Source organism: Mirounga angustirostris, unplaced genomic scaffold (genome assembly GCF_029215605.1).
Source record: "Mirounga angustirostris isolate CCGP_5_RB_7025 unplaced genomic scaffold, mMirAng1.0.hap1 SCAF_10, whole genome shotgun sequence".
NCBI classification, from domain to species: Eukaryota; Metazoa; Chordata; class Mammalia; order Carnivora; family Phocidae; genus Mirounga; species Mirounga angustirostris.
In genome coordinates this window covers 125,525,541-125,551,633 of record NW_026991718.1, presented here as the reverse complement: position 1 = coordinate 125,551,633, position 26,093 = coordinate 125,525,541, and the positions used below count along the sequence as shown (strand labels likewise).

General features: G+C 52.2%; 1 protein-coding gene across 6 annotated transcripts in view; it reads left to right on the top strand.

Annotated features, from left to right (window-relative positions):
• The first annotated feature begins 933 nt into the window (after nucleotides 1-933).
• The window catches only part of SULF2 (sulfatase 2), a 114,251-nt gene continuing 89,091 nt past the window's right edge, over nucleotides 934-26,093 (top strand). For 4 of the 6 annotated variants that reach the window (XM_064573327.1, XM_064573326.1, XM_064573325.1 and 1 more), the window contains exon 1: nucleotides 1,719-1,856. The gene's annotated coding sequence lies outside the window, so the exon portion shown is untranslated. Of the gene's footprint in view, nucleotides 1,155-1,201; nucleotides 1,360-1,718; nucleotides 1,857-26,093 lie in introns of those variants that run through there. The other 2 variants (XM_045885911.3, XM_045885913.3) reach the window with 2 other exon arrangements.

Below are 26,093 nucleotides of genomic sequence, written 5' to 3'. Positions count from 1 at the left end.
CTCCAGCGCCTCCAACTGGGTTAGGACATGCAATTTGAATTTCAAATATACAAAGAATTTTTTGTACACCTCGCGGACCCCCTGTATTTTTATTTACTAAATAGGACACCCCTAACTTGCATGAAGGAAGACTAAGCCGGAGAAAGGAGATGCTGGACTGAAAAGTAAACGGCCTAGGACTGAGGGGAACTCTGGAGCCAAGCTTCTCAGGTTCAAATCCTGGGTCCATCACTTAACAAGTGTCTGACCTTGGGCCAGTTACTTAACCTCTCTGTGACTTGGTCTCCACAGCTGTATTATGGGCATAATGATACTTTCCTTGTAAGATTATTGGGTTTACACTAAGTCGCTGTTGCCTAAAGTGCACTTATCCACAGCAGGGTCTGTCTCCCCTTAACTCAGCGCTGTTTCTGCTGCTACCGGTTGGTTGTCTGCCGGCTCTTTGCCCACCCCTGTCAGCCCCGTCCCCCTCCGGCCTCTGCCGTGGCACTGGGGACAGTGGAAACCGCGGTGGACAGCACCACCTTGAGTCGAGTTCCTCCCCTTTCGGAGGAGGAAGCCGGTTTCTCCTTTCTTTCCTATTCCCGGACCATTTCTGAGCCACCGCAGCTCTTTTCACTTGAGTTCAAGTTCGTATCTCAGGAAGCTTCCCGGGCGCGTGGGCAGTTCACCCCGCGATCTAGCTGGGGGCTCCCGCTCCAGCCCGCAGCTCCCAAGGCAGATGTGTGTAGTCAGAGGCCAGCGCCGGGCTTTCAGCAAAGGCGGTCGGGTGTTTGCAGACCGGGGCGAGCCCTGTGAAAGCAGATAAAAGAAAACATTTATTAACGTGTCATTACAAGGGGAGCGCCCGGCCGGGGCTGTCACACGCCTCGCGGAACACTGGCTCCTTCCAGCTCCGAGGGAGGAGAAAAAGCGGCCAAGAGGCAAGGATTCTCTTCGTTTCCAGCCAAGTGGAGCTGCTCAGTGGTCCTCCACACTTTACTGCAGTATTTGATTTATTAGCGATGCCCCCCCGTCTGTGTGTTGCACACACACACATGCACACACGCGCGCGCGGCTCTGGCTCGCGTCCCTCCCTCGTTTCCAGCTCCGGGGCGAATCCCACAGCTGTTTCAACTCTCCGCCGAGGGCGAGCGGGAGCGAGTGTGTGTCGGGTGAGTGTGCGTCCGTGTCCCGGCGAGGGTGCGCGCTCGGCGCCGGGAGCGCGGCCAGTCGGGTCCCGAGGCATCGGGAGGCCGAGAGCTGCGCGGACCCCCGCTCTCCGCCGCTGCCCCGTCCGGGGCCGGACTTCGGGGCCAGGGCCGTGCGCGGAGGGCCACGGGACCGGGCCGGCCCGGCCGCGCGGCCATCGAGCCGGAGGTAAAGCGCTGGCGCGGGGCGGGGGGCGCGCAGGGAGGGCGCCGCGGCGGGTCCCCCCGGCCCCGGCCCCCCCGCCCGCGGCTCGGGGTCCGGCGCGCCCGCCACGGCGCGCGCTCGCCTTCCCCGCGCGGAGGCCGGCGGGCGGGCAGCGGGCCGCGCCGTGCCAAGGGGCTGGCTCGGGCAGCGCGGCCGGCCGGGCTGGGGCGATGTGAGAGCGGCCCGGGCGGGGCGCCGAGCCGGACTTTGGCGAGGGCGGGGCGCGGGGGCCGGGGGGCGGCGGCGCGGCCGAGCCGGTGGGGGGGCGACGGAGAGGCGGGAGGAGGCGGAGGAGGGGAGGAGGAGCGGCGGCGGCACTCGCCGGGGATGCGGCGGCGGCGGCGGCGGCGGCGGCAGCAGCGGCAGCGGCGCGGAGTCCCCTGCGCCCCGCGGCCCGGCCGGGCTGCGGCAGAGGCGGCGGCGCCCCGCGCCGGGTGAGGCCGCCGGGGCCGTGCGCGCTGGTGAGTGGGGCGCGCGGGGCCCGGGTGGGCGGGGCGGGGGCCCCCCAGCCGTCGCAGCGACGCCCAGGTGAGCGGGGGCCGGTCCCGACCGCCCGGCTCCGGCCCCAGCGGGGCGCGCGGAGGTGGGACCGGGCGGGCGGCCCCGGCGCCGGCCGGCCGCGGGGGGGTGACCCGTTTGACCCCGCCGGCGGGCCGGGCGAGCGGGTGAGCACTTCCCACCGCGCCCCGGACCCGCGGAAGCCGCGCGGAGCGCTAGAGGACCCCGGGGGAGGCGCGCCCGGGCCCGCCGGCCGCGGGGGGATGGCCTCCTTGACCCCTTTGAGTTTAGACCCAACGGACCGGCTAGAAGCCAGACCACGTGGGGCTTGTCCAGGCAGGACACGGGAAAGCGGTGGACCGGATCTTCAGGGTGGCTGGGAACTCGCAGATACCGAAAGGGCAAATAGGATTGAAAAGACAAACTTCCTCCCAGGCCAGGTCAGACCCAGTTCTCATCGCCTTGTAGAGAGATGCTCCCCTCCGCGGGCTCCCGAGGGGTTCAGAAGTGTGACCGTGAGGCCATTTGTAGGAGTGCACTTTTCTTTCTTTTCTGGGTTGTTGTTGTTTTAATTTAATTCTTGATAGTAGTTCATTCGTTCTAAAAGCATCTCTGGAGCATGTCCTCGTGCCCGGTACCGCATTAGTTCCAGGGAAAGGCGATGATCGGTATCTAGTCCCTGAGCCAGAAGCCCGCTCGGTTCACTTGGAGAGCAGCCTCGTAAAGAGAGACGGTCTTACGTAGGGAAAATGTAGAGACACCCGCAAATCCTAGTTTTGCACAGTGACCTCGGCCCGCAATTTCCTACCTGCCCTAAGACTGAAGACCACGTCCCCTGCACACAGTAGGACAATCCTCATCCTTCTCTTCCTCCTTCCTGAAACTTCTGCTTCCTTCCCTGCCCCTCTCCTCTCTTTCTGGCAGCTTGTTTTAATCACTTTTTGAGTTAAAAGTCAATATTTAATTAACCAAGTAATTACATTCAGCTTACGTTTGAATCTGGGCATCTGCACATCTGTGCATGCTGAGATGCCCACCCTGGCCCCCTCCATCTGCCCCTGCCTCGGTCCCACAGCGCCACCCTCCCTTCCTTCGGGGAAGGGAAGGGGAGGCTGCTCTTGAGCCGGTTCTCTGGGGACAGAGTCGTGGGTAGGATGGGCTTTCCCTGGAGGACAATGGGGTCTGTCCCCAGGGCAGCAAGCGCCACTTTCCTCTCGTAGTTAATAGCGAAGGGGACTTCTTACTGCATCTCCGACACCCATCACAGAACCACGGGAGGGTTTTAATTAAAGCCATTCATACATATGTAAAGAGGGTGAGGGGACAGACTGGAGACCACTCACCTTGTCAGAGAGGTTCTCCCAGCTTTGCTTGTCCTCCGTCATGGAGGGGAGAACACTCATCAAAACAGCCCGTCCGGGGGTGTAAATTAGTGTTCTAAAAAGTAACTCGAAGGGCAACCGTGGCAGGCTTGGCTGATGACTCCTTGGACTTTTGCACATGAAGAATCTGCCTTCCTCGAGCCAAGTGTATGTACATAAATGCCCAGTGTTTTAACTGCCATGGCTGAGAGTCAATGTGGGTTTGGTGTTTGGGCTTTGCGTATAGTTTTGGGGTTTTTTTATTTGAATTTATGGCTTTTTAAAAAACCCTAATAACATGTTAAGTTTTCAAACTTAAGGGTTGAATAATGAGTTAATTGTAAAAAGCCTAGGCTTGGAGGAGGACGGTGTGGCTGTGTGGGAGAGTGTGTGTGTGTGCGCGCGCGCTCATGCGTGTTCATGAGCGCACACACACGCATGCGTGTGTCCCCTGCCCAACAGCTATGTTCAGCTGCCATCCACAGGACCTAGCTGAAGTATAGTTACGCACCCTGACGTGTGTGCCATTTGATTTGGGGATGACATTTCTCTCTTCCTTTCCCTGGATAGGTTTAATTTATCTGTTTGGTCATGCCTCAAGGGGCAGCTTCTGGTCTCCTAAGTTAGCCAGACTGGGAATATCACCCAACTCTGCCAAGTCTGTTCTTAGATTTAGTCCCCCAGAAAGAAAACAAAAGCCTTGTCCTCCAAGAGAGTATTAGAATTCTTGACCAGCTTGCAGTTCGAAGAAAGAGCTTAATCTAGACTTACGATGGTGGTGTTTTTATGAGCCAAACACTGATCTAACCCCTTGTACATAATAACTTGTTTAATCCACACAAAAACCCTGTAAGATAGGTTCTGTGCTTCTCATCATGTTAAAGAAGAGTGAAGTGGAGGCACAGAGCGGATCATGACTTCCTGACAATTGGTCAGTGGGAGAGCCTGGATCTAAGAGGCCCTGAGGCTCCGGCGTCCACTCTGACCCACTGTGCTCTCCTCCCTCCATGACCTTGGTCTTTCTTCCAAACGTAGAAGAAGTACATGCTCAGTGGAAGAAAACACATTTAGACAATAAAAGTTGGAAAGACAGAAGCCCATCAATAATCCCACTTTCCTCCAAAAATCTCCAGTATTTAGGGGAATCTCAGATTTGTATTTGGTTTGCAAGGGGGTTTTACCCTAAGGAAAATGTGCAATTGCCTGGCCACGTTTCCTGCCCATCCCCCTGCAAGTACGCACACACTCTCCCCTACTCGGAATGCAAAGAGACAGATCAAATGTGGCTGATAGAAAAAAGCATGACGTGCTCGCTTCGGCAGCACATATACTAAAATTGGAAGAAAAAAGCATGACATCTGAGGTGAAGGTTTATGCCCACTGAAGGCACAATGGTGGAAGGGTTAAAATTCTCCTACAGGTGAGGCCCTCTTGTGGTTGGTGATGGAGTCACATTGGCCTGTCCCTGGAGAGGTGGCTCTGAGGTTCCCAGCTTTGTACCAGGCCTGGGCCCTGCGTGGCTGGGGGACATGGAAGGTGGGGCTCCTCAGAGCTGACCTGCAGGTGAGGGCCTCAGCCTTCCTTGTGATGAGCCCTGCCTGGGGAGTCTGCAATGCCCCTGATTGGATTCAAGGCACTACCTAATTGGAAAATCATTAGGATCATTATAATTAATTGGCATCCTGATAAATGGCATGATTACCTAATTGGGATGGTTGCTAGGGAACTAGGCCTCACTTGGAGCCGAAAGGGGAAGTGGCATTGGCCTGGCCGCAGTCGGGTGTTAGGGTTACACACCCAGCAGTGAAGGGGGGCAGTGGGGTGGGGAGGTAGGGCACAAAAGCAGTCTCCACCCACATCTGTTGGTGTTTACTGAGCAGCTGCTGTGTGCAAGTCGCAAATGGAATATCAGTTAGGGGTATTTTCATAAAAAGACTGTAAAGTAATCAGGATCCTTTCTCTTGTAAGCAACAGAAAGAGGAAAAAAATCTCAAACCAGCATAAGGAGAAAAGAAGGGACGTGTTGGCTTTTATAACCAAAAAACGCTCAGGTAACTCTAGCTTCAGGCACAGCTGGGTCAGGGCTCAGATGCTGTCATGAGTATCTGTTCCCCTGCATCTCTGTTCTTTCTTCCACGGGGCTGGTTTCCCTCTGGCTCCAGGGGGTGGGCAGGCCCTAGCTCCGTGGTTAGGGGAGCCAGACTGCCTGGCTACCTGCCCAGCTGTGTGATCTGGGGAGCATTAGTTAATCTCTCTGTGCCGCAGTGTTGTCATCCAGCAAATGACGATGATCGTAGCACTTATCTCCTGGTTTGTGGTAAAGGATGAAATGAGATCATCAATGTCAAGTGCTTAGCACGGCGTCTGAGCTTGGCAGGCCCTCAGTGAATACTGAGTGTTATCATAATTGAGGTGTCCGGGTTGACTGCTGAAGAGTGGTCCTCTTGTTGTCTCTGATTCAAGCCCAACAGGAAAGAACAAGCCTCTTTTCTGGAAATGCCCATCCTCGCCCCAGGCGTCCCTCTGATGGGACTGGTTTATGTCATGTGCTCACTCCAGACCAACACTGGCCAAGGAAATGAGTTGGCCACGCTCCCGGGCCCCACCCTGGAGCTAGGGACAGAGCGACTGAGCCCCCGAAGCCCTGGAGAGCACAAGTTGGGGGCATGCCAGTGAAAGGAAGCCTCATTGCTGGGGAGGCAAATAGCCAATACCTGTGACGCAGGGGAACACTAATTTGGTCAGAGGGACCTGTCATCATTTTGGTCAAGGTGGGCACCATGGAAACAGCTGCTGGGTGAGCGGCGTCCCCTCCCTCTCCACTGGGGTCATCAGGCATTGGAGGCCTGACTTTTCTGCCTCAGTGTCTGAAAGATACAGCCCGGCCTTGTTTCTGTGTTTTCTGGCGGCCAGGGGCAGATGTTCTCTTTACATGAGAATCATCTGGAGGTATTTGTTTTAAAAATGCAAAGTCCAGACCCTGCTGAATCAAACTCCCAAGGAGGGCCCTGGGTGCTGCAGAGTGAACCACAGTACCACGTGTGTGTCCTACCTCGGCAGGGAGGCTTGGGAAAGGGGCCCCTGGAGTGTGCCTGTCTTGTCTTCCTGCCTAATGCAGGGGCTGTTGGGGGGGCAGGGGAAATGCTCCACGTGAGATTAGGGGTGTGAAGGTATTAGGAAACTGCCGTACAGAGCAAGAGAGCATTCCTCCTATTTGTCAGGGCACGCATGTTTATTGAGCAGCTACTGTGTGCCAGGCACTGGTTAGGCATTGGGATGAACAAGAGAGAACCCTGCAGATAATAATGCACAAGCAAAGTCCACAAATAAGGCTCTTTCGGGAAGTGACAGGCTCTACAATGGAAAAAAAATAGCCTATGATGGAGAATGGCTGCGTGATGGGGGAGGGGCGGGGGGTGCGCTCTGGCAGGTGACAGGGGAGACCTCTCTGGGAATGTGACCTCTGAGCTGTGACCTAAATTTTAAGAATGGGCCAGCCTCAGAAAGATCTGAGGGAAGAGCATTCCGACTAGAGGGAACAGCCAGTGCAAAGGCTTGGAAGTGGAGAGGAGTGGCCTGAGACACCTGTTTAAAACACAGATAGAAACCTGGGGGTGGGGAGCGGCAGAAGATGAGGTCAGTGGTGAGAAATAATGGGCCATGGTGAGAACTTTAGATCTTGTTTCAAAGGAAATGGAAAACCATTGAGGAGTTTAAAGTCAGGGAACGATATGGTTTGTTTTAGGCAGATCTTCATGGCTAGCCTGTGAGGGATGCTCTTCGAGGGACAGGTGGGACAGGTGGGTGGGGGCTGATCCTGGCCTGGGTGGCAGTGCGATCGGTGGACACGGAGTGAAATGGTGAATCGGAGATCATTTTGGAGGCAGAGCCAGCAGAACTTTCTGGTGCATTGCATGTTCAGAATGAAGGAAAGAACTGTGGCTTCTCAGCCAGGGGCAGTTTTGCCCCCCAGGGGACATTTAGCAATGTCTGGAGACACTTTGGGTTGTCACAACTGGGGAGAGGGTGCTAGAAGCATCTAGTGGGCAGAGACCGGGCATGCTGCTGAACATTCCCCAGTGCACACAACGGCCCCCACGACAAACACCATTGTGCCAGGGAACCAGGGGTGATCAGACAGCCTGTCAGGGTAGGGGAGGGGGGGTTGGAGATTCTTGAATGAGACTAGGAGAGAGGTTTGGGGGTGGGGGGAATGTTGCCAATAGAATCAGTCATGGCAGTGCTGGGTTTGAGATGACCTGCGGGTCTGAGCGCTCAGTTGCTGCTGGATACACAAGTCTGGAGCTGGTTGGAGCTGGTTGGAGCTGGTTGGGGCTGGCCGCCTAAATTTTTGGGAGTCAGCAGAGCACCGATGTTATTTGAGGCCATGGGGCTGGACACAATCGTCTAGGGAAAATGTATTTTATTCTCTGGTATGGTCCCCTCCTCCCATCATGCCTGTTCTGCATCTATTTGATGAGTATTTTTAGCACACCCCACATGCTCCTGAGAAATTCCCAAAGGCCCAGGCTGAGCCTTCCCTTGCCCATCTCCTCATTGCTCAGTGATGAGCAGACCGAACTCAATATTCATGATGCTACAACAGATGCCCTTGGGAATTTAAGATCAGGTGGGATCTTGGGCCTCACAGGCAACATGATGCCTCCTTGGTAGAACACCTGTTGGCATGGTCTTCAGAGCTTCTCCTCCAGCCCAGACCCAGCCTAAATGGAATTCTCTCTCACCAGAGACCACAGCCATTTTGAATTCTACACACTCCAAAACATACGTAGGTCTTGTAAGTGTGAGTTGATGGACAGGGCCTTCCCCCGGGATGACGAGCAGTACCCAAGATGTGTTTGGCCAGGTGGAAGCCAGATGTATTAGGTGAAGAATGCTGCCAATAGACTTTCTTCTTGGCTCCCAGGCAGGGCCCCATTCAGTGACTTGACCCACCTCAGCAGCCAGAAAAGAGGAGCTTTTCGAAAGAGAATGAAAAACGATCAGCTCCCAGAAGTTCAGGAGATGTTCATGCTCTGGTGAAAATCAGATCATCCAAAAGCTGCATTACTGGCCTGCTCTAGAGACAGACACTATCCACAGACCACTTTTCTGGATGTTTCAGAGAAGAGGAAATCCTACTACAGTTCTTAGTGTCCTAATCATTTGAATGTGATTCAAGATGTATTCACAGCAAGTAACGGAATTCCTGGCTGAGAGTGGTTTATGCAATAAAAACGTTAGTTATCACTTAACAAGAGTCTGAGACGGGAGCCCTGGAGCCAGTTTGTTTGTACAATAATGTCTTCAGAGACCCAGGATCTTCCTGTCCTCAGATCCTCTGTCCTTGTCATGTCATTGGCCTTGCTGCTTCATGGTCTCAAGGTGGCTGTTGCAGCTCCAGACATTACATCTCCATACAAAGTGGAAACAAAGAGCAGGACTCCATGCTGTTTGTCTTTTAATCAGAGAGCAAAATCCTTCCAAGAACACCCTCATCCCAGCAGACTTTGCTTCATGCCTCATTGTTGCAGGGTTGGGTTTTGTACTCAAGCCTAAGCCAAACACTGGCAAAGGGAAATGGGCTTTTCATTTGACTTAGCTCAGTGGTTCCCCAAATTAGCAGATCAGACACCCTCTTCTTAAAACAAATGTTTTTGCCAAGTTTACCTGAAATAAATTCATAGATAATATAACTTATCTGCACATTTCTTAATTGATCAAATACCCCGACTGTAATTTAAAGGAAAACCAAGAGGAAAGTGAGTTATAGGTAAACATATGTACGGCAATATCTTAGACACACTACACTGGAAGACATAATGAAGCAGTCAGATGCCCGCACTAGTGTGGGATCCCATAAATCTGACCATTACAGACGCAGTGGGGTATGAACATGTGGTTTGGACAGCTCAAATACCACAAGTGCTATGGCCATAAACAATGTGATTTTCCCAGATAGTGAACAATTACCCCAAATTTCTACACAAAACAAACTACAGTCTTCCCTCAGTTTACTTAGTGGTTGCATTCCCAGAAAATTCAGTGTAGAGGAGAACCAGGCAAAACATCTTTTGTATTTATATGTGAAATGGGGTTCATTTCTGAGGTCAGGTAACTATAAAAGCTGTTTCACCTACGTGAGTGTCTTGTGGGACATTGGAAAGTCGTGCTGGAAATGGGGCTGTTCTTCACTGTGTGGAGCGTTACAAATTATCCAGCATCCCTGTACCCCCACCAGATGCCAGAAACATCCCCCGGTCACTGTGACAAGCAAAAGAATCCTCACAAATTCCTGCAAACACCCCTTTGGGCTGATTTCACCCTTCTGAGAACGATGGGCTTAGACTAATGCTGGTTTATTGCCAAGACAAGAGTCCACCTCTTTAACAAAGTTGGGGTCCTGTAAACGGGGGAAGGTCCTTGGGGGGGCACCCACAGCTTCTGCCTCAGAGCTGTCCCCAGGCTCCTCTTCCTGCTCATTGCCCTCTTATTGACGTGTTCTTGGGTCCATCCGGGTGTGGCTTCCACCCAGGCAGGAGATGAAGAAGGTAGAGAAGACTGGACATAAGACACATCTCTGAGAATCGGTGTGTCCCAGTGGTTAAGAAGATGCACTCTAGAATCCGACATCCTGATTCACATACCTGCTCTGCCCCTCTGAGCCTCAGATCCCTCTTCTGTAAAATGGAGATAATCCTAGTTAGCTTCCTTGCACCCTCCCCACCACTGGCACTCACAGTGAGACACGAGTACGTGAGTGGACGCATGAAAATTGCTTCCCAAAGTCAGGCGTCGTTGCTTATACTTATAGATCCTTTTTAGCTTTTTTTTTTTAATTGAGATATAATTGACCTTTAACAATGTATTGGTTTTAGGTGTACAACACGATGATTTGATATGCGTACACTTTGTAAAATGATTACCACAGTATAGTTAATATCCATCATCACCCAGTTAAATGGTTTTTTCTCGTGATGAGAATTTTTAAGATCTGTTCTCTTAGCAACTTGCAAATACTCAACACAGCCTCATGAGCCATGGTCACCACACTGTACATTGTCCCCAGTTATAACTGAAAGTTTGCACCTGTTTGTCGACCACCTTCACCCATTTTGCTCACCCCTCACCCCCCACCTCTGGCCGCCACCAGTCTCTTCTGTGTGTGAGTTCCGTGTTTTGTTTTGTTTCGAGATTCCACACCTAAGTGAGCTCATACAGTCTTTGTCTTTCTCTGTCCAACTTATTTCGCTAAGCATAATGCCTTCCGGGTCCATCCACATGATCACAAATGGCAGGGTCTCCTTTCTCATGGCTGAGTGATAGACCAGACCATGATGTGTGTCTACACACCACCTCTTCTCTGTGTGCTCATCCCTCAACGGACACCAATGCTGCTTCCGTGTCTGGGCCCGTCGCGAATAAGGCTGCAGCAGACAAGGGGGTGCAGGTATCTTTCCGAGATAGTGAGTTCATTTCCTTTGTGTAAATACTGGAAGTGAAATTGCTAGATCATAGGGTAGTTCTGTTTTTTGGTTTTGCGGGGAACTATCCACTGCTTTCTTTTTAGCTTCTCGAAGGGGTTCTACACCACCTCTCTCAACTGCCCTGCCCATAAGGAAGGCTGTGGTTCCCCCCTCCACCCCCCGCCGCAGAGGAGGGAGTCCAGCTCGGACAGATGGCCACAAGTAGAAGAGGTAACTGGGCCTAGAGCTCGAGTCTGAGGCTTCCTGAGCTGATGGGCTCCGCCATGTCCCACTCCCCACCTGACCCCCCCCACCTGACTTTTAGGCCTCAGCCAGGCCAGCTCAGGAAGGGAGCAAACTTTGGGGACCAACCCTATAGGACTCTGAGCCGGTCCTGGAAGCCCAAGGTGGGCTTGTCACCACGTACTCAGGAGATGCTCATAAGCGGAGCACAAGTTCCTAGCCATCTCCAGGGCAGCTTGTAAAAATCCCAGCACCCAGGCCACCCCCCAGACCAATTAAATCAGTGCCCCGGGGGTAGGGCCAGGGCATCAGGATATTTTAGAGCTCCCAGGTGACTCCCATGTACAGCTGAAGTTTCAGACTGCTAACACAGAAAGAGAAGGTGCTGGATGGGGTGCCTTCTGCTAGGCATTTCTGCAAATAGGTGGTGGCAGCTCCTGTAATAAAACCCTCCTTCTGGTGGCCTGTTGTGCCGATAGTAAAGTCCAGACCCCTGCCATAGGCTACCCTGTCCTATGGGTACTATGGCTGCCTGGCCTCGGCCCCCAACTCACACCCCGCTCCTCCAAGCTTATTACACTGTCACACTGGCCACAGCAAAGCCTGTTCCAACCTCGGGGCCTTTGCACTTGCTGTCCCCCCTGCCTGGATATCACAAGTCTGGCTCCTTCTGATCCGTCAGGTCTCAGCTCAAACATCACATCCTTAGATAATACCTAGAATGACGCCTGCTTTATAACACTTACCACTCTCTGCAGTTATCTCAATGCGCTTATTTGTTGATTTGTTCTTTGTCTCTCTCCTCTCACTAAAAGCAAGCCCTGTGGCTAGAGGAAGCAGATCTGTCTCGTTCACCTCTGTATCCCTAGCACCCAGAACAGGGCTGGCACTCTGTGTGCTCAGGAGATATTTTTTGGATGAAGGAATCTGGGAAGGAGGCTTGAAGATGTACAGCTGGGTCTGAATCTAGTGTTTGGGGATCCTTGCTTGCAGGTGACTGCTCAAGGCAAAGGAGTCAAAACCAGTTTGTCATTTGCAGAAAGCAAAGGTGGGAGTGGGGAGGGTTGCTTTTGCACTCACCGGCCCCTGAACTGGAGCTGGGGTTCATGTTGACATCGCTCAGAGAGGGGCGGCCATCGCCCTCAGGCCACAGTGGGGATGAGGAAGGGCTGTGGCAGAAGGCTCCGCTGGGGACATGAATGTTAATATGCGAGATCAGCGGCGTGACATTTCTGCAGGTGCCCTGGGAAATCTATTCTCCCCCCACCCATACGGGCCCCTCCTGAAAGGAGCTGTCACAGCTCAGAAGACCTGCCTCTCTCACCTCCTCTCCTGAACTCACGCTCCTGAAAGCTCACATTTCTGCACACCAGGCGGCGTTCTGAATGCCCACTCAGGTGAACACATGGTGACTTCGTGATGCCGGCCCTCTTCGTCTGTTCAGGCTGCTGTAACAGAAGACTAGACACTAGAAGGCTTATAAGCAACAGAAATTTCTCACCAAGGTCAAGGTCAAGGTGCCAGCAGATTCAGAGTCTGGTGAGAGACCACTTCCACAGTCACAGATGACGCCTTCTCGTGTCCTGACATGACAGAGGGGCAAGGGAACTCTCTGGGGTCTAGTTTAGAAGGACACTAATGCCATTCATGAGAGCTCCACCCTCCCAAAGACCCCACCTCCTAATACTATCCTATTGGGGATTAGGTTTCAACATAGGATTTTGGGGGAGACACACACATTCCATCTATAGCACAGAGACCTTCTAATCCCCATTTCACAGACAGGGAAAGTGGAGCACAAAGAAGTCTCTCCTTGTTCTGTCCTATTAGAGTAGGACGTCACAAGCTGTCTAAGCAGGGCCTATATTCAGCTCACAGAAATGTTTAACCTACATGCTGTTTTGAACATTTTTTCAAGTTAGTTGTCAGGTCTTTAAAAATTGTGAGATTTTACCTTTTAAAAATTAGAGTTTCCAGCTTGTGAAAAATAGGGAGATGTGGGCCATATTTGGCCACCCTGAGTTCCCATCCCCACTGATCGTGGGTTCTCCACTTTGCCACAGTACCCCCACCGCCCCATTCCCTATTGTCTGAGGCTGCAATCAGGGTCACTTGCTATTGGTCATTGCACATGCCCTGCTGTTCTCGTTGTGGAGCAGTACTTCTTTGTTCTTACGCCTCTGTCAAAAGTGTAGAATGAGAGCTGGAGAGAAGAGAGTGTGTGGGGTTTTCTTGCACTGAGCCCACTTGACTCATTTATGTCACCTGCCTGGCCCACATGGTCCTTGGAGTTCATTCCTCCTCCACAACACTTTGTTCAGATCAAACAGCCACCATTTCTAGAGACCATGCATTGCAACTTTGTTTACAATAATAACAGAAGTCTAAGAGCTATTGGGTGCTTGTTGCCAAGCATTTCCTCATCACCACAAAGCTTTTGATCAAGGCCTATTATCATCTCCATTTTGAAATTGAGCGAACTGAGGCACCATGTGTGGCGCTCCCACTGGAATAGGAGCGCCTTACGCTTGTTCATCTTGGTACCTTCAGTGCTCAGCTCACTGGCTGTTTGAAACAATGATGGAAAAATGAGTGAATGAGTTCTCCTCTAAGTGTTCATCTGATTAAAGCCATTGGCCACTGGAGACCAAACATCTTGATTCATCATCAGTCATTTGTGACATTTCAGTTGGAGGAATGGGCTCGAATCAGTGTCATTCAAGGCTCTTTGGTTGTGTTTCTGCTTTGTAACAGATGGCCCCCAGCTCAGTGGCTTAAAGCAACAGTGTATTTGTAACAATTCTGTGGGTTGCCCGCTGGTTCTCTTGCTTCCTGTGATACCAGCTGGAAGGTCCACAATGGCTCCACTCAAATGGCCAGCGGCTCGTGCTGGTCATCAGGTGGGAGTTCACTGGGGCCATCGGCTGAATCCTCCATCCTCCTCCCCATGGCCTCTTCCCACAGCTGCTTGCCCTTCCTCACAGTATGGTGGTCTCGGGGTAGCCTGACTCCTAAAACACAAAAATGAAAGCTGCCAGGCCTTCTAAGGCTTTAGCTTAGGAAGCTCTAGCCCCCCACCCCCAGCAGGAGTTGCTGGAGGAGGGGTTCGAATGGGACAAATGCACCCTGATTTTTCCTTCTGCTCTTGACATTCCTTTTAAGAGTCAAAAGCCCCGTAAGAGAGTCTAATTGACCAACTTTGGTCACATGATTACCACTAGGTCACATGGCAGGAGAGGGTGACACAAAGTACACCTGTTGATACCCGGTGAACCCCCCCAGTGCAGTGAGACCACCAGCGGGAGAAGCTGATCCGAGCACAAGGAGCACCTCTAACCTATGGCTTTTCTCCCTGTGGCAGTCTTTCCAGCTGCTGATTAGACTGCACAGCATGTCAGGGTTGGAAATGGACCTGTCATGCGAAATTCTCTCCACTCGCGTCTCTAAATTTAGTGACTTATTTGGTAAAATTTGCTTCTGACTCCTTCCCCCGCCGATGAGTACAAGCTTCTCAAATAATTGTAAACGCCGGGCCGTTTCCAAGGTGAGCTAATGAGAAGCTCATCTGCTAATCGCAGGGGCATATGATGGGTGAGGATGGCGCCCACGGCTGTGGCTTGGGTGGAAAGGGAAGAAAGAATGAGAAGATTAATACCAGGGCCGCCAAAACAGATCTGTATCCCTTTATGTTCTTTTCGAAGGGAACTACATACAGTCTCTGGAACCATAAATACGTGTCCTGTGGGGGTCAACTGTACCAAGAGTGTGGGGTTAAAAAATAGGAGACTGGAATCCTCAGTCCCAGCTGAGATCTACAGTCTCAGTCTACACTGAGAGCCGGCCCACAATTAGGGATGAATAATGACTCTGTTCAGGTCCAACTTTATTGCTTTTGGCCAAAGGCCTTTTGCAGAAACAACTTTGTAACTTGCTCCCAGGGAAGCCTCTGTCCACAGCTGAGACAAAAGAACAAAGAACAGACGTGGGAATTTGTGTCTGATTCCCATTTCCCCTAAACACCTCGCAAGAACAACAGGTGTGGCCTATGTGGAAGGTGTGGGCCAAGGGAAGGTGATGTCCAACCTCCTCTATGGCAGGCTCCCACTTCTGCTTCTGCCATACTGGTCTTTATTCTGTTCTTCAACCAAACTCAGTCCGACCTCAGGACCTTTGCACTTGCTTTTTCCCTTGGTTAGAAAGCACTTCCCCTACAACTAGCTTCTCACCACCTTCTGGTCTCACCTGAAACATCACCCCTTCCTAGGGACCTCCCCTGATTTACTCTCTATCCTGTGTCCCTGACGATTTTCTTCAAAGCTCTTAAAACGACCTGAAATTCATCTCCCTTTATTATCTGTCTCCCCCACCAGGATGTCAGCTCCTTGAGGGCAGAGGCCTGACCTGCTCCATGTTCATGGCTGCTTCCCAACATCCTATGGAGCACCTGGCACACAGTAGGTGCTCAGGAAAGATCACATAGCTTTGAAGGGTTGCAAATAGGCCTATGGCCAAGCTCCAGAGGAGCTTTGCTCGGTGTGCTCAGTGTTTAAAATGTATTGAATGTCTTCACTTTAGAAATGACCTCTCCATTGTGGTCCAGTCCCCACCCCCCAACCTGTCCCCCTAAATCCAGACCACGTCCCTCATTTCTCCTGCCTAGCCCCTGCAGGCATTTGAGTTTGAGGCCCCACTTTAGACAAAGGCCACTACAGACAGGTGTCTCTCTCCAAAAGTAACCAAACAACATCCAGGCTTCTGAGCCTAAGCCGTGGGCCAGCCCACTGGGCTCTGGCCAACCCAGTCCCATCGACTGGATGAAGGCATGGTTTCCGGTGGGCAGGACCCAGTGGTCCTCCTCTTAGGGGCCACGTTTTAGGGGTCATGCCATAAATGACATGGAATTTCATGGTGTTCTCTTCTGAGTCATCAGGGAAGGAGTCCCTGTAACCCCTCCTTTGTGGTCTTCAAGGCGGCCTGCTCCCCTTGTAAGAAAAAGATCAGTGCCCTTGGCAAGCAAGAATCCAACTGCAGTGTCTTTGCATTTGTTTCTTTATGCTGCTATCCATTTACGGCAGGGCTTCTCCCCTGGGGGCGATTACATTCCCCAGGGGACATGAGGCAATGTCTGGAGACATTTTTGCTATCCATGGCCGGGGGTGGGTGCTACTCACATGTCCCACGTAGGGAAGCCAGGGAGGCTGTAGACACCCTATAATGCACCCCCCCCAAATCAAAGAATGGCCTGGCGCCCACCCCCGACAAGCCAGCCAGCTGCCCAGTGACACGGTGGCCTCCCTCCTGGATGGCTTCCGTGGGCACAGTGGCCGTGGGCTCAGAGGGCCAAGGGGCGAGCCTCAGGAGTGTCATTCCCACCAAAGCAGGAGGGAAGTGAGGGCAGTTAGGGGCCAGTTCCCTGAAGCCTGGTCCCACACTTCACTTGGGGTTTTTGGGTTAGTTGGGGGCTTCCTTTCTACTTAAAAACGAGGAGGGAGAAGGTTTTTGTTTGTTTGTTTGTTTTTTAAGGGGGAATTAATGGTTTCCATGCTGATAAAACAGGAGAAGCTTCGTTCTCTGAAGTATGGGGGTGAGAGGCTTTCCACGTGCAGCGCAAGCTTTTCTCTTTGCCTCTTCTGCTCCCTTCAGAACCTTCTGGACCTGACACCACTGATTGAACCCCTTTCTGGACCCCATTATGAGATGGAGGCCTGGGGTCCGGGGAGCCTTCGGGTCACCCAGGGCTTCCTGAGGCTCAGGGATCTTTGAACTGAGCATGGGCACAGACTCCAAAGCTTGCCAGATGCAGACACGGAATCTGACTCGGTTTAAGTTTCACTTCCTAGAAAGGGTGCTGTGTGCCCGAGAGAGGCCCATGGCTCCCCCTGCCGTGGTGCCCTGGCCTCTGGGACTTGGCAGGTTCCCCTGTGTTTCCAAGACGGCCTCAAGATAGCCAGCATGCTCGTCTCTGCCGTGACCTTGACGCTCCTCTATGGAAAGGTGGGGTCCTGTCCCTCCTTCTGAATCTGGCCAGTCTTGTGAAACCAAGAGAATGTGGTGGGGGTGACACTGGGGAGACAGCAGAGAAGACCGAGTTCAGTTGGAAAAACTGAGGCAGCACTGCCCATCGCTAGGGCACCCACCTTCCGAGCCAGAAGCTGCCACATAAGAAATCAGAGCCCACCCTGAGGCCACCATGTGGGGAGGAAGGAGAGGCCCCCCTGAGGTCCTAGCCAATTGCCAGTAGCAGCCACCCAATGAATCAAGTCCCCAGCCCTTCTGTCATTTCAGCTGTGGCCTCAGCCATTCTAAAGCAGAGACCAGCCAGCCATGCTGTCCCTGATCATGAGTCCCTGAGCATTAAAAAAAAAAAAAAAAAAGATTTTATTCTCCTGCTAAGGTTGAAGGTCAATGGTTAGAAATAATCACTGGAGCACTTGGCGTGTGCCAGTCTATCCTCCATTCATTCATTCATTCATTCATTCATTTATTCATTAACAATATCCAGAATCTCACATCTCGCCCCCTCACTGCCCCTGTCCTCGTCCAAGCACTGTCCAGGCAGCTGTCTCGCTGGCCTCCCTCAGTCCACCCTCACGCCCTGCAGTCTGTTCTCCACATGCAGCCAGAAGGATCCTGTTAAAATCTACATCCAATCTCAACACTCCCAGGTTGGAACCTTCCAGATCCTCCACTCACTGCAAGTATTAGCCTTCCCATCACTCAACTCCACTCCAGCTACACGTGCCCCCATTATGTGCCACAGACTCCCAGACACGCTCCTCCCCCAGGACATCTGCACTGCTTTTTCCCTAGGCCTGGAACACCGTTCCCCTAAGTATCTGCAAGGCACATTCCTTCACCTCCTTCAAGACTCTGCCCAACTGACCCCCCCCCATTTAAAGATGCAGCCTTCCCCCACCAGCACTTCTGACCTCCCTCTCTTGCCTCACACCCTTAAGACTCATCACCTCAGGCCTATGATTTATTTTGTGTCTGATTCATGAAAGATTGTTTATTTCTGGATCCCCAGCACATAGGATAGGACCTGTGCATAGTAGGTGCTCAGTAAATATTTGTTGAGTAACTGGAAGAATTAGCACCCAGGCTGTGCCAGGGGCTGAGACTATTTAGAAAAGAGCCTAGGGCGCCTGGGTGGCTCTGTCGGTTGTGTCCAACTCTTGGTTTGGGCTCAGGTCATGGTCTCAGGGTCCTAGGATCGAGCCCACGTCAGGCTCCCCACTCAGTGCAGAGTCTGCTTGAGGATTCTCTCTCTCTTCCCCCCCCGCCCCCGTCTGCCCCTCTCCCTGCTTGCAAGGGCTCTCTCTCTCAAATAAATAAATCTTTTTTAAAAATTCTTTTTTAAGAAAAAGAAAAGAGACAGCCCTACCCCTGCAGAGCTCGAGGGAGAAAACAACCGCCACAAAATAAAGACCAGAATAGAAGAGTGCATAAAGAATCGCACGTGTGATGAGTGTTCTGAAGAGAACAAAATTTGGATGAGGCCAAGAGTAACAGGGAGGCTTGCTTCCAGGAGGGTGGCCAGGGAAGGCCCTCTCTCCACCTGTCAGACTCCACCCATCCCAAACTCCAGGGCTGTGCCCAGGAACAGTCTGTTTGGCTTGGCAGATGAGGAAACTGAGACCAAATTGGGACCAGAATTCATGACTCCCACGCCCACGTTCCTTCTGCTTTTCCACACCACCTTTTTCTTATCGGTTGACAAATAAGGATGAAGAAAGTTTGCTTACAGTAAGGCAGAGAGTTGGGCCCAGGCCCAGGCTGAGGGCTAGCAAGCCATGTTGTCAGGTCTGTCTACACAGAGGCAGGAGGTGGCTGGGAAGCCACCTGAGTCAACATTCTGTCTCCAGCTTGCTCTACCATTTGGGTTCCTTCGGTTGCAAGTGACAGAGAAAGCAACTTGGAGCGACCTAAGAAACAAAGAGAATTTGATTCATGTCCCTAAGGAGTCAACGTGTGAGAAAGCTGACCTAAGAAGAAAGAAAACAACTCAAACTAGTCAAAAGAGAAAAAGGAATCTATTGGCGCCTGAAACAAAGAATCCAGATGTAAATCTTCCTCCTTCAGGTTTAGCTAGATCCAGGTCTCAAATGTTTCCAAACCCAAGTATGTACCATTTCTCAGCTCTGTTTTCTTCTGTGTGTTGGCTTCATTCCACCTCTACATGAGGCAAGATGGCATCAGGATTCCCTTACCTTCATGGTGGAATGACGTGGAACCAGTTAGCCAGTTGGAAAGGGTAGGCATCTCCTCCTAGTTAGGTGAAGATGCCCAGATTACTCTGATTGGCCAATCACTGAGGAAGAGGGATTGGAAGGCTCTGATTGGCTCGGGTCTGGATCCCATGGTCTAGCCTTGGAGCTCTGCAGCTGCCGCCTAATTTGAACCTTATGGACCAAAGATCGGGGAGAAGATCCCCAGATGAAAACTGGATGCTGTTATAGAAAGTACGTTGGCCCAAACCCAACAAAAAATGCTAGACAGCATGTATTGGGCACCTAACTGTATACAGTCCTGCTCTAAAGGCTTCACAGGCATTAAGCCATTTCCTCCTCACAACTCTTTAGGGGCTCTTAGTGGCCTCACTTTACAGTTGAAGACACTGAGGCCACAAGAGGGTAAGTTACTTGCCCAAGAACTAGTCCATAGTGGAACCAAGATTTGAATGCCAGCTGTCTGGCTCCAGATCCCATCCCCCCGCCCCCCTTCTCAGCCTGTTCCCTGCTGCATTTTAGTACATATCTATCTGCTTGGCTTTCTCCACTCTCTCTGTCAGCTCCATGAGACTAGAGATTTGTGTCTGGTTTTTTTTCACTGATCATGAAACAGTACTCGACCACAGATGCTCAGATATTCGGGCATGTGAATCATGCCCACTCACTTTACATACAAAACCTTGTGATGGTCAGCTTTCCAGCACCTTGAATATATCGTTTCTAAGCTTTCTTTGAGCTCTAACTATACTCCATGGTCCTGTCCTAAAAGTTCGCCGAGAAGTGAATCCTGTCACTTCTCACTTTTAGCTAAAGGTTTTTGACTCTAGCTTTTGATCTGTTGACTCCTTAGAACGTCAGCTCCCTGGGGGCAGGGACTTTTTTTTTTTTTTTTTTTCATTTCTTTATCTGCAGTGCCAAGAACTGTGCCTGGCACATAGTAGGTCTTTAAGGATTTCTTGTCAAATGAATAGTTATGCAAGCAATGGGGTTCCTAAGCCCTTCTCTTTATGCCCTAATTTCCTTTCCAGATCCTGAGCCCTTGTCTTGAAGGCTGATCTTTGCCTCCTCCCTTTGAAAGACCCTTCTCTTGTCTCGTGTCCTGCTCTGGAGAGCTGGCTTAGTTCCCTGCCTCCCGCTGGAATTCTAAGACCAGGCACAGAGAGCCCCCAGATGCCCTGGCACCTTGGGAGGGAAGACAGGGAGAGTCTGTATCCGTAGGTTACAGGAGCTCCTGTCCTTTCTTGACAGCCCTGGAGAGGAAGAGAGAAGGCTGGAAAAAACCTGTGACCAGGAAGAAGGGGAGACGCCAGGGGAGTGTAGGGTTTAACAGATGTGCTTGTGTCATCCCCTGTCTAGACAACTTCTGAGCTTGTGAGGTTCAGGACCACACATTTCCATCCCTCCCACTCAGCCTGCTATTTGCTCAGGCCGTTTCCCTTGCCGGAAGCACCCTGTCCGCCACCCTCTTCTTCAGAAAAACCCTGTGGATTCTTCAGAACTTTGTTCCTCTTAGGCTTCTTAAACTTTTAAGACCTCCTCCAGGCAGCCCTCTCTGACTGCCCCCCAGGCCAGCAGTTTCCCCCTTCTTCTTCCTGTTTGTGCGATACACTTAACCACAACTTCTTGTATCATTCATTGGTTTCCAAATGAGAATAGGAGTCAAGATGGGGCTCTGGGGTCAGGACCTCTGGGTGCAAATCTCAGCTGTGAGGTCTGCTTGCTTTACCCACCCAGGGCCCTGCAGGAAACAGATGGTGCCCTCCAATAAAGGTGTGAGCAGAGTGTAAGAAAATGAATATACAGATCCCTGGGGCTGGGGACAGTGGGGAGCATTTGCTGGAACCTGGAGAGGGCCACCCACAGGGGCTGTGGCCCCCAGCAGAGCAATAGAGGGATGTGCTCAGTTCCCAGCACCTGGGCAGGAAGGACGCCTGGCAAGTGCCCGGGCCCCTCCTCCCACCTTCCCATCCCCTGGCGGTGTCCCCCCTCCCCCTCGGCCAAACCCCACCAGGTGTGAGAAAGCATGGAGCCCACTGATGTGGTCCACCCAAGTGAACCTCCCAGGGCGCAGGGAAGCACAGAGGATGGGGAGGAGGTGGGCCAAGGGACGATATTCCGCTGCTCCACCTCCAAACTGCCTGACCGTGGGCAAGTTCTCGAAAACTCTCCGTGCCTCAGCTTCCTCACCTGCAAGTAGAACGTCCAACTTCATAAGGATGTTGTAAGGGTGACGTGGGGAACGGGAAAAGTGCTGAGAAATGGGCAGGGCCTGTGATAAGTACCCCATAATTATCAGTTATTCTTCATCACTGTTCTTTAAGGGTGTTTACTGTACTGATCCCGGTGCTTCCTGTTGCTAAAGCAGCAAAGGCTACTTGTTTGAGCCTGTGACTAGCCACAGGTTCAGCCCGGTGTCCCCAGCATCCCCTCGGAGCCTCCCGGTTGCTGGCAAGGACGGCTCCCCCGCTCCCTGCACCCAGCCACTCATCCCACGGCTTCTTGCCGCTCTCTCCCATTGGCCAGGCCCGGGTCACATGTCTGCCTCTGGGCCAATCACTGCAGCTAGGGAGCCAGGAAGTGCTGATTGGCTCTACCTGGGTCACATGCTCCGCCCTACAGTCAGGCTGCCCCTACCTAACGCAGTAAGGGGGTGGCAGGGACCCCAACCCCAGCTGGAGGAGTTTTTTCCAGCGGGGAGAAAATTCTTTGCTAAGACAGTAAATAGCTAAGGTGTCAGCTATGTGCCAAACACTGTTTCAGGCGTTGGGGATACAGATGTGAAACAAAGCTGACAAAAATCCATGCCCTCAGGAAGCGGACACTCTAGTGAGAGTGGGTGGGGAGGGGGGACCCATAAAGAAAGAGGTAAAATACGTAGTTTGTCAGGGGTGGGAAGGGAAGAGATTTCTGCTAACCTACAAAGACAAAATGTAAGCAAAGACCCGAAGGAGGTGAGGAAAGGGCCTTGAAGATACCTGGATGAGGGCTCCAAGCAGCGGGAACAGCAAGTGCAAAGGCCCTGGGGTGGGGACGTGCCTGGCATGTGCAAGGAACAGCACAGAGGCCATGTGGCCAGAGCCAAGTGGGCAAGGGGAAAAAATGGAAAAGTGATGAGGTCCGAGAGGGGATGAGCAGACTGTGTAGGATCTCGTTGGCCCTTTGGAGGGTTTGGGGTTTTGTTCAGCATGAGATGGAAGCCCTTGAAGGCTTTTCGGTGGAAGGAGACAGGTTCTTTGGTTTTAACAGGATCCTCTGGCTACTTGATAGAAGGAGGAGGGGGTAGAAGCAGGGAAACCAGTTAGGAGGCTGTTAGGATCCAGGCAGGATTATCCTACCAGCTAACACTGTGCCTCGCACATAGTAGGCCCTAAATAAAAATTTATAAAGTAAATGAAGGAAGACATAAGTGGCCGAGCTGTCTGGACCACCTGGCCCCAGCACACGGGGCATCTCTCCACACCCTACAGTCCCCTTTCTCCCCTTCTCCCTGAGCACTCTTCCATCCGGTCAGTGCCTTGTTCTGCCTCCGGCCACATCCTCCTCTCCCAGCCCCTCAGCTGCCCAATCATTCCCAAACTCCTCTTGGCTAATCTTGTTGGCAATTTGGGGATCCTCAGAGGAAGACTACCATCTGGGTCTTTCTGGACAGGCCTGGGTGAGGTCCCGGGAGCTTCCCCGAAGCTGTGGTCTGTGGGGCCGAGGGGTCATTGGTCCACCAGAGACTTGTTCCTCTGTGCAGATTAACAGATAAATCTAGAAGCAGGAGTGATGCTTCTGAACACTTGGGATACTAGACATTTCCAGAGCTGTCTTCCTCGACTGGCAAGCCTTTGCCAAGGTCTGTGAGAAGACACAGGACAAAGAGAAGGAGTCAGGCGGACCTTGCAGCAAGCTGGTGGGAATGAGACAAGGTGTCCGAGGGATAATCAGAACATCGGGCTGCTGGTGCTGTACAATTCACCACATACTCTCCGTTTAACCACTTTGAATCTTTTTCCAAGGAGGAAAAAAAAATGGAGGCAGAATCCCATGTGTCATTTTTAATTGATTTCTTCAGCATCCAGAGAGGCTGGCACAAGGCCAGGGGAAGTCAGAGCTGGGGGAATTCATCAAAAATCGACCTACTGATGACGTGATCTGATGAAATAATTAGCCCCTGTTATTCACCAGTCTCCAGTCACAGAGCTTTGACTTCTATCCAGAGGGGGAGCATCCTGGCTGGTGGGTTATAGTTGCTGGGGAGCAGGGGTTGAAGGGGACTGTGGTTGGGGGGCTGCATGAGAAAACCAACATGGGTGCCAGGAACAGAGTCCAATGATCACGTCTCCCAGCTCCACTCACCATCTGGCCCAGAGCTCCCAATGCAGGCTGCAGCTCCCAGCACCATACCTCCCTCACAGGTCCAGAGCCCCAAAAGACCCTCAGAGGACACCTGGCCACCTGCTGCTCCATTTGACAAATGAGGAAGGAAACAGGTTGGGAGCCTCAGGAACTTGCTCAGCGGTCTGCTTCCAGGGGCTTCTGTTTGAGCAGTCTTGTCGAGCCAGACTGGGTTTGAACCCCATGCCTGCCACTTATTTAACCATGTAATAATGAGAAAAGTACTTTTAACTCTCTGTGCCTCGGCTTCCTCATCAATAAAATGGGTATAATTGGATGGGCGGAAATGCAGATTAAACGTAAAATGGACAGATCGGGGGCTGGAGCATTGCAAGCTCTCTGTTTCTGATAGAAGAGAGTTGTGGGGCATCCCTTGGAAAGTCTCTCGATGTTATTTTAGTGCTTGATGTCTATCTGAAGGCACATGAATGTGCGTTTCACACATGAAGGTGAGATGGTTGGTGCATCAGTTCAAGTGCAAAGCACAAAGCATCCTGATGTGTTTCCAGGGGCGGGTGGGACACAGACTGATAAACAACATGATTGGAGGACAACCCCATGATTTGGGGTAATTCAGGGACCGATTCGATGGTGGAACATGTCTCCTTTTCAACCCTCTCCCGGCCTCCCACTCCCGCCAGCAGAAAGTCTGGGATGGTGCTAATGCATTTTGACTCCTTTCAACACCTAGAAAGAGAGCAGGTACAGGTGGGAAAGCAGGTGGGCACAGAGCTCAGCTTAGAGCCTTAGGAAGGAACGAGAAGCTGTGAGACTGAGTAACAGTGTCTGCTTTCTTTCATTTTGTGTGAGTTAGTTTGATGGAGACGGGAATGCCAATTTTTCCTTTACCCTTGGATAGAAAGTTTGCTTTTCCAAAAACACGTATTTATGTTTTTATTTTTAAATAAGGCCATGTCACAGTAGAAGGGTTGTGCAGATAGACCAGCAACGGGGGCTGTGGCACCTGAATGGGGGTCGTTGGGAAAGGTGCGTTTAGGGGAGGGGACCCACGCTGAGCAGTCAAGGGGGAGCAGAGGTCAAACTATCTCTGCCATTTCCTCCCCAGGGTGATCTCAGGCCCGTGATTAAGCCCCCGAGTTCTCAACTGTAAAATGGGGACAGCACTCATACCTGTGTGGGAGGTGGTCGGAGTGGAGGAGACTCTGCAAGCAGAGCGCCCGTCACAGCCCACCCACAACTACAGCAACCATCATCCAGGAATGGTTTACTCTGTGAATGATGTGTTCTGGGTCATTCCGTGTGCCAGGCTGTGGTCTCAGCGCTCTGTATGAACCCGTTTCATCCTCCACACCCATTTTATAGATGAGGAAACTGAGGCACAGAGTTGAGTTATTTGCCTGGCGTCACCCAGCGAGTGAGTCCAAAGTCCATGTCTTACCCATCCACAGTGTGGCACACAGCAGGTGCTCAAAACACAGTTGGTGCGGTGGATCTGGCTGTCGACAGGCCACAAGATGGAAGCTGATGCTTGCCCTCAGGGCCTGTGAAAGTCACGGTTCCCAGGTCAGTGCTCCTGAGAATGTGATCACCCTCATCTCCCCTCCCTGCACAGATGTCCTGTTGGAGGCCCCTGGGGAGGGAAGCACTGCGTGGAGCCTGCTTCTGCTCCCAGCCTGCCCCCAAGAGTGTCGACTAAAGGCATTACTTCCAGGAGCAGTTTGGGGTAAGGGAGCAAACAAGGAATCTTACAACCCCCGGAGGGAGCTAGGAAGGGAGGAGAGTCATCGCTACCCGCAGGCTTGAAGGGGCAAGCGGAGGCTGAGGGGTGCCCCCAGGACTGGAGGAAAGCTAGAACAGTGGCCAGCCTAGAGAGACAAAGGCACTGGGGTGCCGCTGATGCAAGGCGGGGAGCAGAGTTGGATAAACACGCTGATGTCCTGCCTCCCCCTGCGCAGCAGCCTCCCAGCAGAACTCCCACTGGCAAAACCGCAGGAAGCCAAAGATGGGGCAGGTGCAGTCTGCAGAGGCGAGACTGGCTTCCTAGGGCACAGAGCAGAGTGGAAAATGGATCCGAGGAACAAAGAGCAGCCCACCCCGGGACCCTTCCTGGGGGAGGATGACAGGGGAATGGGGTTGGTGATGCCTCTGAGCCTCCATACCGAGGTTATGGCATGGCCCTGCCAAGTCCCACGTCCCTCGGTCTGCAGAACTCAGAGGATCTTAACAAAATCTCCATTCCTTTAGCTCTCAGAATATTTATTTGGTGCTTACTACTACGTGACAGGCCTCATACTAAGTGCTGGGGACCCAGCTGTGATTAACACAGGCCTACCTCCTACCCTCGTGGGGCTGACCCTTTAGTGGGGGGAACTGGGCAACTAAGATAATTACAGGTTGTAGTAGGGATTGTGAGGAGAATAAAACAGGTTACAAAATATAGAAAGTGCCTCGTGTGGGGGCACCACCTTAGATAGGGCAATCAGGGCAGGCCTTTCTGAGGAGGTGACATTTGTGCCAAGACTTGGCAGAGGAGAGTGAGCCCAGGATAGAAAATCAAT